The 13,878-nt window shown below is 36.7% G+C and overlaps 1 protein-coding gene across 3 annotated transcripts in view; it reads left to right on the top strand.

Annotated features, from left to right (window-relative positions):
• Positions 1-1,511: 1,511 nt before the first annotated feature.
• Positions 1,512-13,878, top strand: part of LOC140170026 (limbic system-associated membrane protein-like) — a 103,072-nt gene continuing 90,705 nt past the window's right edge. Inside the window, exon 1 of one of the 3 annotated variants that reach the window (XM_072193341.1) lies at positions 1,512-1,760. The gene's annotated coding sequence lies outside the window, so the exon portion shown is untranslated. The remainder of the gene's footprint in view (positions 1,761-13,878) is intronic. The other 2 variants (XM_072193340.1, XM_072193342.1) reach the window with 2 other exon arrangements.

The following is a 13,878-nucleotide window of genomic DNA, read 5'->3' as shown; positions in this document are numbered from 1 at the left end:
ATGCTCATGTATGGACTCTTGAAACGCACCCTAAACGAGTATTACTCAGCGCGTGCAAAACATACCCCAAACAAGTATTTTGCCATTTTTTTAATACTAAGAAAGTAAAAATTCATGTTCAGGTTCTTGTTAAATATTAGTAGTTTGATGTTTCTTAATGTTTTACCCTAAGATATGTTCTGATAGAAGCCAAACATAGCCTATTTCACCCTTTGTTTATTTTGCCATTAAACTTTGGTACCCTAAGCAAGTATTTTGCTTGAAAAGTATACCCTATTTCCTGATTTTTGGCGTTTTGGACACCCTAAACAGGTACAGCGCTGTACTTGCCCAGTGCTGAAAAACAACCCTTTTTACTTGTTTTTATACATGAGCATGGTGTCCACCTTGAAATACAAGTGGCCCCCCCGGGCCAAAATCAAGGAAAAAGGTGTCATTTTGATGGCATGTCCGCGGACAAAATTGTCCGTGAAATTGGAAAAATAGGGGTGTTTTATTGCACAAATGTCTGCGAAATTGAAAAAGGGGTTCTTATTATTTTCTCCTGATCCCGTGGCCAGATACAAAAATCACAGGAATAAATTTGGTTTCCTACTTTGTACTCATCAATATTGTTCTCGGTTCTGATTTATATGCAAGGGGTACTACTTTAATTCTGTGATGCCCTTGTTAATTACTGAAAAAAAAACATTCATAGGCCTAAAAATCCCTTCCTTGAAATGTTGAAATAGGGTCAAAATTGCAAATGTGTCCTCAGAATCTAAAAAATAGGGGTGTTTCAGAGTACCATTTTGTCCTTGTTTTGGAGTAAAAAAAGGGGGTAAAATTTCATGATTTGTCCTTGAAATCGACTGCAAAAGGGGGTAATTTGTACTTGTGGTAACGGTCCTATGCGTCCCCCCTGCCAGGGAGTGACCCCACCGGGGAATGATCAATGAAAAGGTTCAGAACTGGGCTACTAATGGTCTGTCAAGTATAGTTATTTTCATGACTGTGTCAACTCAAAAATCATGCAAGGTCGAATGTAGGAAAAGTATGATCAGTTGAGCTCAGGGGTTGAGCTGTATCATCATTGTAGATTGTGCAAACTTTTCTCTCATCCGGGAGATCATCACTTTTATAATCCCGGGTTATGTTTGACCCAAAGTTTGACCCATGTCATATTGATAGCTATGGAAAAAAGTGGTGTTGTGGTTGATGTCCTGCCGAGATCATCCTCCAACTCCGTCCTCTGTGAAATTTTGTTTAAAACCGCCATGACCGTGGGAATTCACTTTTTGAATTCACTTTTCCCAGCTTTTCCCTACTCAGAGTAAAATGCGAAACATACACACTGTTCAATATAGCAGAACTGTTCGTTAGTATTAGGGACAAACGCAAACTACTTTCGCTGGTGAAGTCGCGATATAAATAAAACTGTTTAACGCCCAATGAGGTGTTTTATACTTCAATCATTCAGCCGGCAAGCCCAAACTAAACGGAGTGAATAGCGATAAATGGGAGTTGTTTTTGGTCGGATGATTTAGCAACACTGTTCCCAGGGTTGAGGGGGAGTTTTCCGTACGTAAAAACATGAAAATAGCACGCCTTGTATCGAAAAGGTGAAAATTGCTGGACTAATTTTTGACAAATTCGATCGTATTTGGACTATATATTGAGTGACAGCGATTTAAGGATATTTCTTAAAAGTGACAGGATTATAAAATCGAGAATGCGGGCTTCAAGTTGGGCGTTGGTGCTATTTTTTGGGCCTTGTTTGGGTGAGTACATTTTCTTCCTTCAGTTTTGCTCCATACCAATGATGATGTAGTCGAAGATGATGATGTTGATGTTGTTGATGAAAACTCAAATTAACTGCTTTAAATAAATAATAAAATCCTTAAATACAATTATGGCAAACCTTGTGGATACCACCTTGCAATAAACGTATGAGAATGCATAGGAATGATTATTTAGATTGGGTAACCAAAGACGTGAAATAGATGAGCAATAAAAGGTTTCGGATGGATTCCTATGGCGTGCACAGCAGGCACGTATGAAATTGATGGTTCATATTTATATTACCGTACTAGCCGAGTTTGGCAATGGTTCAAGTCGCTTTGACTGGCATGGCAATGTAATGCATGTACTGACTGACTGATGAGGGCTTATGCAATAATTATGAGCCCTGGGGAGGCGGAGGGTAAAATTGTGGGGGGTGGGGGATATTTTCTTTGGAAACCATGGGTTGGGGGAGCAATATTTGGCAGGTTGAGAGGGGGAGGGGAAGCAATTTTTTGGCATGCAATTATGCTAGGAGCACCTTTTATATTTACCCGAAACAACATGGCCCTAGTTGTTCCTTCCTCACCATAGGGCAATTTAATGCCGTACGTACGTAGAAACAGGGCACCCTGAACTCATGTCGCAGTGATGACGTCACACTGACGGCATCTATTTATAGGAAGAATTCAAAACACGGCGACGATAAGAGTCACAAGTCTGGTCTTTTACATCCTCAAATGTGCTCAAAATTTACGAACATGCACCAAATACATTTTGTTAAAGTCTCATCTTCATGTGAGGAATGGTAGGAAGTGGTATTTATATGAGAAAAAGTGGTATTTTATGTGTACCCTGGAAAGGTTTAAGGTAGACATCAGACCTTCGTACGGAGAAGGACAGTGGAAATCATAGTGACGGAGGTGTGAGTATCTCGGGCTACTTTTATATAGCAGGTTATTTAATCGGATATTAGGGCTGTGCAATAATTATGAGGCCGGGGGGTCAAATTAGGTTAGGCCTATTTAGGGGATGTGCAATAATTTTGAGCCCCGGGGCAGGGGGGGGAAATTTCAAACGGCTCGCCAAAAATCGCTTGCCCCCCCTCGGCTCGCCAAAAATCGCTTGCCCCCCTCTCGGCTCGCCAAGAAATCTTTGGCCCCCCTCTCGGCCCGCCAAGAAATCTTTGACCCCCCTTGCACATGCCAAATTTTTGGGATCCCAATTTACAAACCAGCGAGCAAGGAAAATTTGCATATTTTTGCATTTCCGTACGATTTTTCTAAGCCTTTTTAGAGCATTTTATTTTAAAGTTGCCCCAAAAATGTGTGCCAAAAATCACTTGCCCCTCTCTCAGCTTGCCAAAATTGCTTCCCCCCCCTTCGACTTGCCAAAAATTTCTTGCCCCCCCTCAATTTTACCCTCCCCCAGGGCTCAATTTTATCCACCCCCAGGGCTCATATTATTCCACAGCCCCTTATACGGGACCGATAAGAAATCAGATATTAGGGGCTGTACAATAATTATTTCCAAACGGCCCGCCAAAAATCGCTTTCCGTTCAGGGTACTTTTATTTTGCATACTTTTGCCCTGAAACTTGGTCAAAGTGTTTCTAATATGTTCTAATGTATTATATAGTGAATTAATTATGCAAATATGCAAATTAGTGGGGGGCTTTATATAATACATTAGAACACATTAGAAACACTTTGACCGGTTTCAAGGCAAAAGTATGCAAAATAAAAGTACGGTACCCCCTTTCTTTCGGCTTGCCAAAAATTTCTTGCCCGCCAATTTTACCCTCCCCCAGGGTTCATAATTATTGCACATCCTCTATAACATTTGCACAGTATTTTTTGTGGGAGCTGACAGTTCATTTATCAAACATTGAACTCCTCCATTGAGTCTATTAATTAAATGTGATGAACCGCACCTAAAAGGGAATTCCCCCATACCATACCTATGATTATCGGGGTAAACATGTACTTTCAGTTTCTAGCTAGATCATCAGTAGTTTCTTGGTCTTTCTGCAAGTGTTCAGAAGACATCAAGACCAATAATATGCATGTGTACAAAGTGCAAAAGTTCACCCACTTTGAAATACTGTGGCGAGTCTTCAATGATTATCTCGATCCCTACAAATTGATGCACTTTGAACTGAGACTGCGGATTGTAATGCAAGTTTTTTTCTTTCAAATCGGGATCCATGTTTAGGGCTTTTTCTTGTGAAAATGTGACCCATTAGAGCGGCACATCACTGCATACCTATGGGCAATTCCGCGGTAACGGAATTACAATTCAGAGAAATTTTGGCCCCAGTTTTAAATGCTGTGGCTTAGTATTATGGTCAAAATGAATATGGTAACTTTTATCAGGTCAGATGATACCTCTGCTATCATATAGAAATAAAAATTTGGAAACTTCCTGCATGTGGAAAGATCCTAGACCCAAAGAGTACTGGTAACGGAATTACGGCACAAATTTGGGGCTTATTTTTCCCTTGACTTTCAAAAGAATTTCTATAAAATCTATCAGGTATTGGCCTTAGGTTGATCTTGATTTTTATTACCTATGGTGTCAACTATAACCTGGCATGAATTGTTTCGACTATATTTTATGGATATTCCAGTACTAGACCTTTTCCCAAAAAAGGCAGCGGTAACGGAATTACGAAAAATGGTAACGGAATTACGTCTCTGAAATATACCACAATAAATAACATTTCTTACACATCAGATTGTCCGAAATGGCTTTGTTAACACTTCACAAGTTCCCAACTTTAATATCAACCATAATACAAGTCACCTATATTTCAAATTTGGTCATGTGACTTCTGTAGATATGATAAAAACTATATCAATAATGGAAAATACAAAATTTCACATATAAATTGTACCCTGAAATGTAATTAACCACTTTCATTGAATTCCTTGACCCCAAAAACATAGAAAACAGCACCAAAATCAGTAGAATAGGACATAGAATAAAAAGTTACATAGACATTCGACGCGAAATGGTAATTGTCAGACCCCCACAGACCCCCCTCTCCAAATTGTTTTTTGGGCTGCATCAACTCATTTTTTGGCCAATTTCAATGAAAATGGTATCAAATTGCTCAGGAGATCCTACTGCACCAAATAAGCTGGAGCCCTAAGGAATTTAAAACATCACCCTTTTTTTACCCCTATACACCCCATCCATAATTGATTTACTAAATTTGTTGATTTAGAAAACAACATAAAATTTCAAAGTAATTATGGTGAGTGGTGACCATATACAAGTCCTTCTTTGTTTGTATGGTGTCAACTAAACCCTGGAAGGATTTTGTTGGGTTACATTTTTATGGATACTTCCATGGTCGACCTTTTCCCCAAAAAAGGCAGCGGTAGCGGAATTACGAAAATGGTAACGAATTACATTTTCAGACATTTACCTGGAAAAATTGACATTTTTAACATTTTGAACATCAGATCATCAGAAATGGATGTGTTAACATTTCAAATGTTACCAACTTTAATATCAACCATAATACAAATCCTGTTTGTCAAATTAAAAACTTTTAGGGGATATACCTCCTAAAATGCTTATTTGGAAAACGACAAGACACCGTTCTTTTAAATAACATGGTATACATGCCAATATGCAAGTCAGTCATTGTTTGTATCGTGTCAACTATATCCTGGCAGGATTTTAGGGGGTTATGTGTTCATGGGTACTCCATACACAACCTTATAGGTCTAATAATAGGCAGCGGTAACGGAATTACAAAAATGAAAATGGAGTTACATCCTTGTAAGTTTACCTGGAAAAATCACAATTCTTGAACATCAGATTATCAGATATGGTTGTTTTAACACTTCAATGTTAATATCAACCAAAATAGAAGTCACCTGTATGGTAAACTGAAAACTATTGGGAGGATATACCTACTAACAAATTTTGTTATGTGGGAAAACAATGTAAAATTTCATGGTAATTAATGGGAGTGGGCGACATTCATGTATAATTATTAAGTCAATCTTTGTTTTTATGGTCACTGGTTTCAAACTCTGTAGTCCTGGCTCAGTTTATCGGATAAAGCATCCTATAAATCCTTTACTTGATCAAACTGTAGCCTCCGGAAAACAGGTTGTAATTATGTAATTCCGTTACCAATGTAATTCCGTTACCAATGTTTTAATAGGAATATGTTGAACTATTTCAGAAATTGGTGTTTTAGGCTTTAAGTAGACTGATGAAGGAAGAGAATTTATAATTACAGAATAATTCAGCAAGAAATAAGCTCATGAGGAAAACTTCTTTCATATTTCGGTAACGGAATTACAACAAAAAATGGCCAGATTTGGCAATTCTCTCCTGCAAATACCATAACCACTTGAACAAAGTGCTTTTCCAAATAAGATCACAGGGTTAAAACATGTAAAAATAGAAAGTATACATAAGAATAAGTTTTTGATTCAAGGATTTATTGAATTTTGTAAAATTTAGCCAAGGGTCCTTTAGTCAAGCCAAAAAAATGTTCAAATTTCAAATCGGATTTTCAGGAAAACCACTTAAATTATTCCAAAACGGTTTTCAGTTCCTTACAATTTATGAATTTGTCCACACAGGAAATGTAATTTCATAGAGGTTTGATAAACTTTAAATTTTGCTGTTTTTGCCATCTCTCATACGGAATTGCCCCTATGCGAGTAAGTTCCAGAGTAACCACACCAGGGTGGCAGCAGGCCATTGTACAATGTTTACAGTGTTTATAAATCCTGTATTTTGAGGAGCGTCGCAGCACTACTAGTCGGTACTAGTGATGTTTTTAATGGAAATTGTTATAAAAAATACCAAGTTAACACCCCCCTTGACTTTACTTTAAATACAAGTTCTCACCAGCTGTACATATGGAAGATTAAGATTACCGATACTGTATGTTTCAAAGTTGGTTAAAATGTCTAGTGTTACACAATCTGGCATATCAGGAGCTCTATTCAAATGGATGGGTTACAAAAGTTCACATTGTACCAATAATATACAAGTGAAACCCTCAATACAATAGTTAAGTTTAAAACCAAATTACATGTACAGGATGTAGGCCTATCATTACTTCCTGAGAATGAAATCAATTGTTATCATTATTATGTTTTGATGGATCCAAGTTGTGATAATATTGGATCCAAAACATAATAATGATAAAATTGGATGCTTTAGGCCCAATATTTATTGGTCTCGCTATGAGTTGTAAAATATTGGACTCGACTACGTCTCGTCCAATATTTTAAAACTCATAGCTCGACCAATAAATATGGGCTCAACCGATCCAATTTTATATCATACTTGTAAGCCTAGATCATTTCCTGTAAAATTATTCTACTAGAACTTTAAAAAACGGTTGGTTCTTCAACTTCTTTGTAGAAGGCTCAGAAATCAGACGCGAATCTGCGAATCGATTCGCGCAAAGATTCTCGTAAAGCATCAACCAGGTGAATCCATATGGATTCGCGTAGTGCATTGGCAGTGTACAGAAAGAAAAAAATATGTACCCAGTATACAAATGTATACAGTTTACAATCTTATGAGTTGCCTTTCTCAATTCATCATTGAGAAGGCACAGACATGATTGCCAAAACTAATTGAAAACAAGTGAGTTTTTGTGGAATTTTTCTATGAAAGTTTTTATGATGTATGTATCTTCTTTTGTAAAACATGTCGGACACTTGGGGAAAAAAACTACGTAAGGGATCGGATAGCATAATTAGCAATGTTTGCACAGTATTTTTTGGGACATGAGAGCACATCAGACATCGAATTGCATTGTGAATACGAGGAATGTCCTGATATCAAGTAATTTTGATTTTTGTGTTGAAATTATGGAAATAAAACACATTTTATGGCAAATTATTAAAAATTGATTTTTATTGTAGTTTTTCATATTTAACAGTCCTCAGGTAAAATTTATAAATTACTGATTTATACTAAAAGTGTATGTAGCTGGGAGAAAAGCCGGTGATCATTGAAAATGTTGACCTTTTGTATTGAAGATAAACATTTTTCCCCCAAAAGACCTGCAATTTTTAGGTCTTTTGGGGAAAAATATGTGTATCCTTAATATATACGAAAAGTCAAAGTTTTTAAATGATCATCAGCTTTTCTTCCCAGCTACAAATGTACATATCGAATGTTAGATTTGTATGCCGTTAAGTATAAAAAATATTACCGTACTGACGCGAGTATAGTCCCACCCCGTTTTTGGGTGAACATTTGTCAAAATTGGGGGGTGGGACTATAGGGTCAGTCCATGTCGAAACAGATTGAGTGTACACCCACCCTCTTGGATTTTGCTCTCCTTTGGCTCAGGGTACCTTTCATGGATCCCTAGGTGAGGTCACAAGAAAAAATTCAAATTCCATTTCGCTTATGAATGGCGGGCAATCAAAGTTTGGCGACCTCGACCAAAATTGTGAATTTAAGGGTCCAAATGACAAAGTGCTCTCTTTGAGGGCACTTTCTTCTTAATTGAATCAGTTGTGATCCTCTTTTTGAATGTGGTCACTCACTGGCTGTGTCTGAAATACCTAATGCCAAAAAAGATAGATTTCGAATTTCGTTGGGATTTCAGAGGGGTCAAAATCAACACTTCGTACTGTTCAATCAAATTATCTTGATTTTGAAGGACCCATGATAATGTCACAGTGCACTTATAGGTCCTAATTATGTTCAGAATGGATTAACCATATGCCAATGTCTATGAGCAATTAAAAAAAAAGAGAAATTTCTAGACCCCTACAGAATTTTAGGCCACCTCTAAAGTGGTTCAGCCACAAATGGCACTTAAAGTCGGCAAATTTTGACCCCTAATAACTTTAGGTGTACACCAGATATGAATTTCTAGTCTTTTGCATCTGAAAAAATGTAGTTTAATGTTACTAGGAACATAAGATTTGTTTTGTATTTTTTGTGTTTTAGTATTAAGTTGACGCTTTCAAAAATAGTCATTTTTGCCTAACATACCATGCATACAGGATACGGTACAAAATGCCAATTTTAGTATGATATTTTTTATATTTTTGATCACTTTATAGCCATTTGTATTATTTATCCTGATATTTCAAGTTGCTCTTGAGTCAAGTAATAAGAAAAAACTACTTTCTAATCCTCTGTATGGATTTTTAAGGGGGTCAAAAATGCACTTCCTGGCAACGATGCACATGCAAAGTACAGGTTATGGGGGTCAAATTTTCAGAATGCTCCCAATATGTCAAGTAATATATCAAATTACTCGTATGGTCATGAGGATTCCAAAAATGTATAGTTTGTTATGTGTCAGACCTTTCAGGAGGGCGCTATGACTGAAAAATGTTCATAGGTCAACGACCTTTTGAAAGTATCAAAACACAAAAATACAAAACAAATCTTATGTTCCTAGTAACATTAGACTACATTCTTTCAGATGCAAAAGACTAGAAATTCATATCTGGTGTACACCTAAAGTTATTAGGGGTCAAAATTTGCCGACTTTAAGTGCCATTTGTGGCTGAACCACTTTAGTGGGGCCTAAAATTCTGTAGGGGGTCTAGAAATTTCTCTTTTTTTGAATTGCTCATAGACATTGGCACATGGTTAATCCATTCTGAACATAATTAGGACCTATAAGTGCACTGTGACATTATCATGGGTCCTTCAAAATCAAAGATAATTTGATTGAACAGTATGAAGTGCTGATTTTGACCCCTCTGAAATCCCAACGAAATTCAAAATCAATCTTTTTGGCATTAGGCATTTCAGACACAGCCAGTGAGTGACCACATTCAAAAAGAGGGTCACAACTGATTTAATTAAGAAGAAAATGCCTCTCAAAGAGAGCGCTTTGTCATTTGGACACCTTAAATTCCCAATTTTGGTCAAGGTCGCCAAACTTAGATGGCCCGCCATTCGAAACTAAATTGAATTTGAATTTTTTCTTGTGACCTCACCTAGGGGTCCATGAAAGGTACCCTGAGCCAAAGGAGAGCATAATCCAAGAGGGTGGGTGTACACTCAGTCTGTTTTGATATGGACTGACCCTATACTCAAATTTCAAAAAAAAAAAAAAAAAAAAAAAATTTTTTTAAGTTTTTTATTTTTTCGAGTTTTGTAGTGTCCTAGACCTAGACCTAAATGCTAGATCATTCATGGTTGACCTAAAAAAAAAAAAAAAAAAAAAAAAAATTCAAGATATTTTGTATTTTTAATATGAAAATTGATAATTTGTATTCATGTCATAGTCTATTAATGATTTCAAAATGCATTCAAATTCAATGCATTTTGAAATCATTAATAGACTATGACATGAATACAAATTATCAATTTTCATATTAAAAATACAAAATATCTTGAATTTTTTTTTTTTTTTAGGTCAACCATGAATGATCCTAGCATTTAGGTCTAGGTCCTGGGACACTCCAAAGCCGAAAAATAAATAACTTAAAAAAAAAAAATTTTAATGTTTTTTTTTTTAATTTCTGAAATTTTTCGAAAATTTGGGGTGGGACTTTACTCGAAGGTGGGACTATACTCGCGTCAGTACGGTAATTGTATATTGCGAATTTTTAACATTGAAATTATTTGATATCAGATTCAGAAGGACATTATGTATATGTGACCCATCACATCGAAACAGGCCACCTCGCGGCAGAAATGAAAATGGAGATTTAAACTCTAGAATAAACTAGGCCTGTTATCGACTGTCGTATGTGTCGTATTATCGTCGATGAGACCCTAAATCCGACATGTCAAAATAAATTGCCCTTTTTCGACACTTTACGACACATATCAAAAAGAAACAAAAAAGAAATGTCCATGCTAGTATTTTGTCCGAATAAGCTTACCGTACAATCATGTTTTCAGCGGAAAGTCAAAAAGTTGACCCGAACCCGGAAGTAGAACAAACCAGGAAGTATGTTTACACCAGAAGTCGGCAATTGTAACTCATATCGGCATGATTTTAAGCTTATCTATTGACGTTTTTCAGCATTTTTAAATCTCATTACGAGTTTCGACATGTGTCGATTGTCGTATTTTTTTTTCCGACGAAGTGTTGAATTAGAAATCATGTGTCGATAACAAGCCTAGAATATCTGCTGCTTTTTAGCTTGAAAATGACACCTTGTTGAAATCAGATACAGTAAAAATGTTTTATGAGGCAAAACAAGCTCTGAATTATTTTTATTTTCTTTATATTTTTCCGTCTTCTTTCATTGTTATCTGCCAATGAAGCTGGCCGCGAAGTGGTCTGTTTCGATGTGATGGGTCACATATTCAGAATGTAATTCAATATGTCTGATCATCTGATGTGCTCTCATGTCCCACAAAAAATAATGCGCAAACATTTTGTTAAAGTGTAGTTAAATTATCTCTTTTATAATAATATATGATGAATTGAAATAGAAAACATCTCACTTCATTCAATGTTTCAAAGTTTAAATGTCAATTGCCAATCATGATTAAGCTCTGACTAGACTGAATATCCTCAATCCAAACTCTTTAGAACTAAATTACACAAGTAATTTTTAAGTTTGTAAATTTAGGATAGTCAGATTGTCCTGGAAATTTTGTTGTTATCAAACTGTTATTCAATGAAATTGTGAACATTTTTGACTGCAAATATATGTACATATGTAGGAGGGCCTAATAATTTAGTTGCTATGAAGATAAAGTGTTTACTCATAAACAAGAAGTTATGAAGATTGTTGCCATATTACAATTTACATGTAGTATTTCCGCAGCTTGGGGAAACTTGTATTTTGATGACCAGGGGAATCTGTGATACAAATTATACAGTCATGCCAAAAAGGCAATACATACACTCCTGGCAACAAATAATTGCGGCTGTCAGTTGCAGCCCCTCCCCCCGGACCATCCCAGGGCTACAATGTAAGTCCCCACTATTGCCCAGGCTCGGTCCGGGGGGGGGGGGGATTTCATTTGACAGGTGCATTATAGCAGTATAGAAATTATCATTATACATTTTGGGGCACATTTGCAATTGCAGTTGCAATTTGCAACTGTCATGTTTTGGTTGTCTTATTTATTTAATTAAGAGTCCATATGCCAATTGTACATACATTTCGGAGGTTTCCTTGTTTCAATGTTTATTGAATGGGAAATTCAATGAACATTGAATTAATTTCTTTGTGGGAACAATCATTCCTGTATACATGTACAGTACATGGCACTTTCCTAGTCTTTGTTACTTTTCAATGGTCCATAAAAAAAGTAAGTCATTTTGATGCCAGTGATTGACACACATTATTTTCCATTCAATGAAAGTTATCCAGGGCTGCCGCTAGAGGGAGGGGTATGGGGGTGAGGCTGAGACACCCCCAATTCTTAAGTTTGTTGGCAAAAAGTGACTGTTGTATGGTAGTTGCCAACTGTGGTGGTAGTTGTTATACAGTATTATTACTGTAATAGTAGTTTTTAATGAAAAAAAAAAACGAAATTTTTTGACCCTTACCCCCCCACTTTTTAGATTCTTGAGCGCACTGGCTGAAAAAATGGAACAAAATGAAAAGCTGTACACCCCAATCTGATTGGTGTAGCGACGCCCCTGATACTACATGTATCAGACAGAAGCATATCTCATGCCTAAGAATTGACGGGATTGGAAGGAACCAGTTTTCTTCTGAAGCCCAAATATCAACTTTGTTGCAGTAAAGTAGGGGGGGGGGGGAGATGGGGTTGTCGTTGGGGTCCCGCACCTGTAAAATCCGGGTGATTCATTGATGAACACAAGGAGTAAAATTAAATAAATCAAATACAAGTAAAAATAAAATATTCAAAATTTGTAACCATGTTTGTAACTGTGGGAGGTGCAGAATTTCTTCACCATTTGAGGTAATCTCTGCAAGGGTGTTGAAAAACTCTGTTTGCCAAATCCTTAGCCAAGTTCAACAAGAAATTCTTATTATAGTCTAGGGGTAGAGCCTTAAGGAAACATGACCTGTAGTATCAAGTTAACCCCATCTAGAAAAGAATTGCACAAATTTGGGCATCAATGGACTAGCTGGTGCCATAATATTAAAGCACGTCCACAGGGAGGGCTTTTCGCTTAAGCAACTTGGTTTTCAAGCAAAAACTTGGGGACATCCGCTGTTTGAACTGTCTTGATGATTCAAATCCCAAAAATTTGTCCCCAGATTTGGTCAATCCTTCATGTAATTATTTCATGCAAGCTAATCCTAACCCTAAGCCTAATCCTAATCCTAATCCTAATCCTGACCCTAATCATAACCCAAAACTTTGTGCCCTAACCCTATAACCCTAACCCTATTTTGTGTAAAATTACATGAAAGCCTCAAATTTATCAACATGAAAGTTGATTTTGGGATTTCCCAGAGTGATCCTCAAGTGGTTCTTGAGTGCTACTGTATATGAACAAGTTATTTTGCAATTCTGCGGAGCTTAACCTATGACCTTGGTTTAATTATGATTTAATTCAGGCGCATCATTAGATAGGTCACAGTAAGCATCCGATTGTAATTCCAAAGCTTATGTCATTAGCATCGCAAACTTGAAGATTCCAGTCTTGAATGGAGTCGTGTGGACACACAGTCGTGGATTGACTTAGGAATAACAGTTCTCAAGTAGGCCTATCCTAGAGAATTCTATAACCATCTGAACATGTCTAGGTGTACAAAAAAAGAGAGATTTGAAGCTATTTGAACTACAAACCATTGTTAAATTCCCTCGTGAATTCAATGTTGTATATTTTAGCTAAATTTGTCAAATAGAGATCAAAGAGAAAAAAAAGGTGAAAAGGAAAAAAAGAGAGCTAGCACTGCAGGCTTTGTAAATGGGTCATTCGGTATTGATGTCAATTTATCCATTGTAAATAGCATGAATGGCATTGCACTAGTACTGAATTGAGGAAGTAGTTAGTGTATATGAGGGCTTCTCTCTCAAATTATTGTACTTGATATTTGAGGGTGCTTAGATTGATGATCAATGCATTGATGAAGAGGGGCGTGTAGGAGTCACTAGTCACATGGTTGCTGGATTGTGAAAGACTTGCAACTTGTACCAGGTATATTTTGTACTGCCATGTCATGTACACAAAAATGTTTAGTGAATAGTTTCATCAGGTTTGTA

This window comes from Amphiura filiformis, chromosome 14 (genome assembly GCF_039555335.1).
Source record: "Amphiura filiformis chromosome 14, Afil_fr2py, whole genome shotgun sequence".
In the NCBI taxonomy this organism is placed as follows: domain Eukaryota; kingdom Metazoa; phylum Echinodermata; class Ophiuroidea; order Amphilepidida; family Amphiuridae; genus Amphiura; species Amphiura filiformis.
This window is presented reverse-complemented; position numbering and strand designations above follow the sequence as displayed.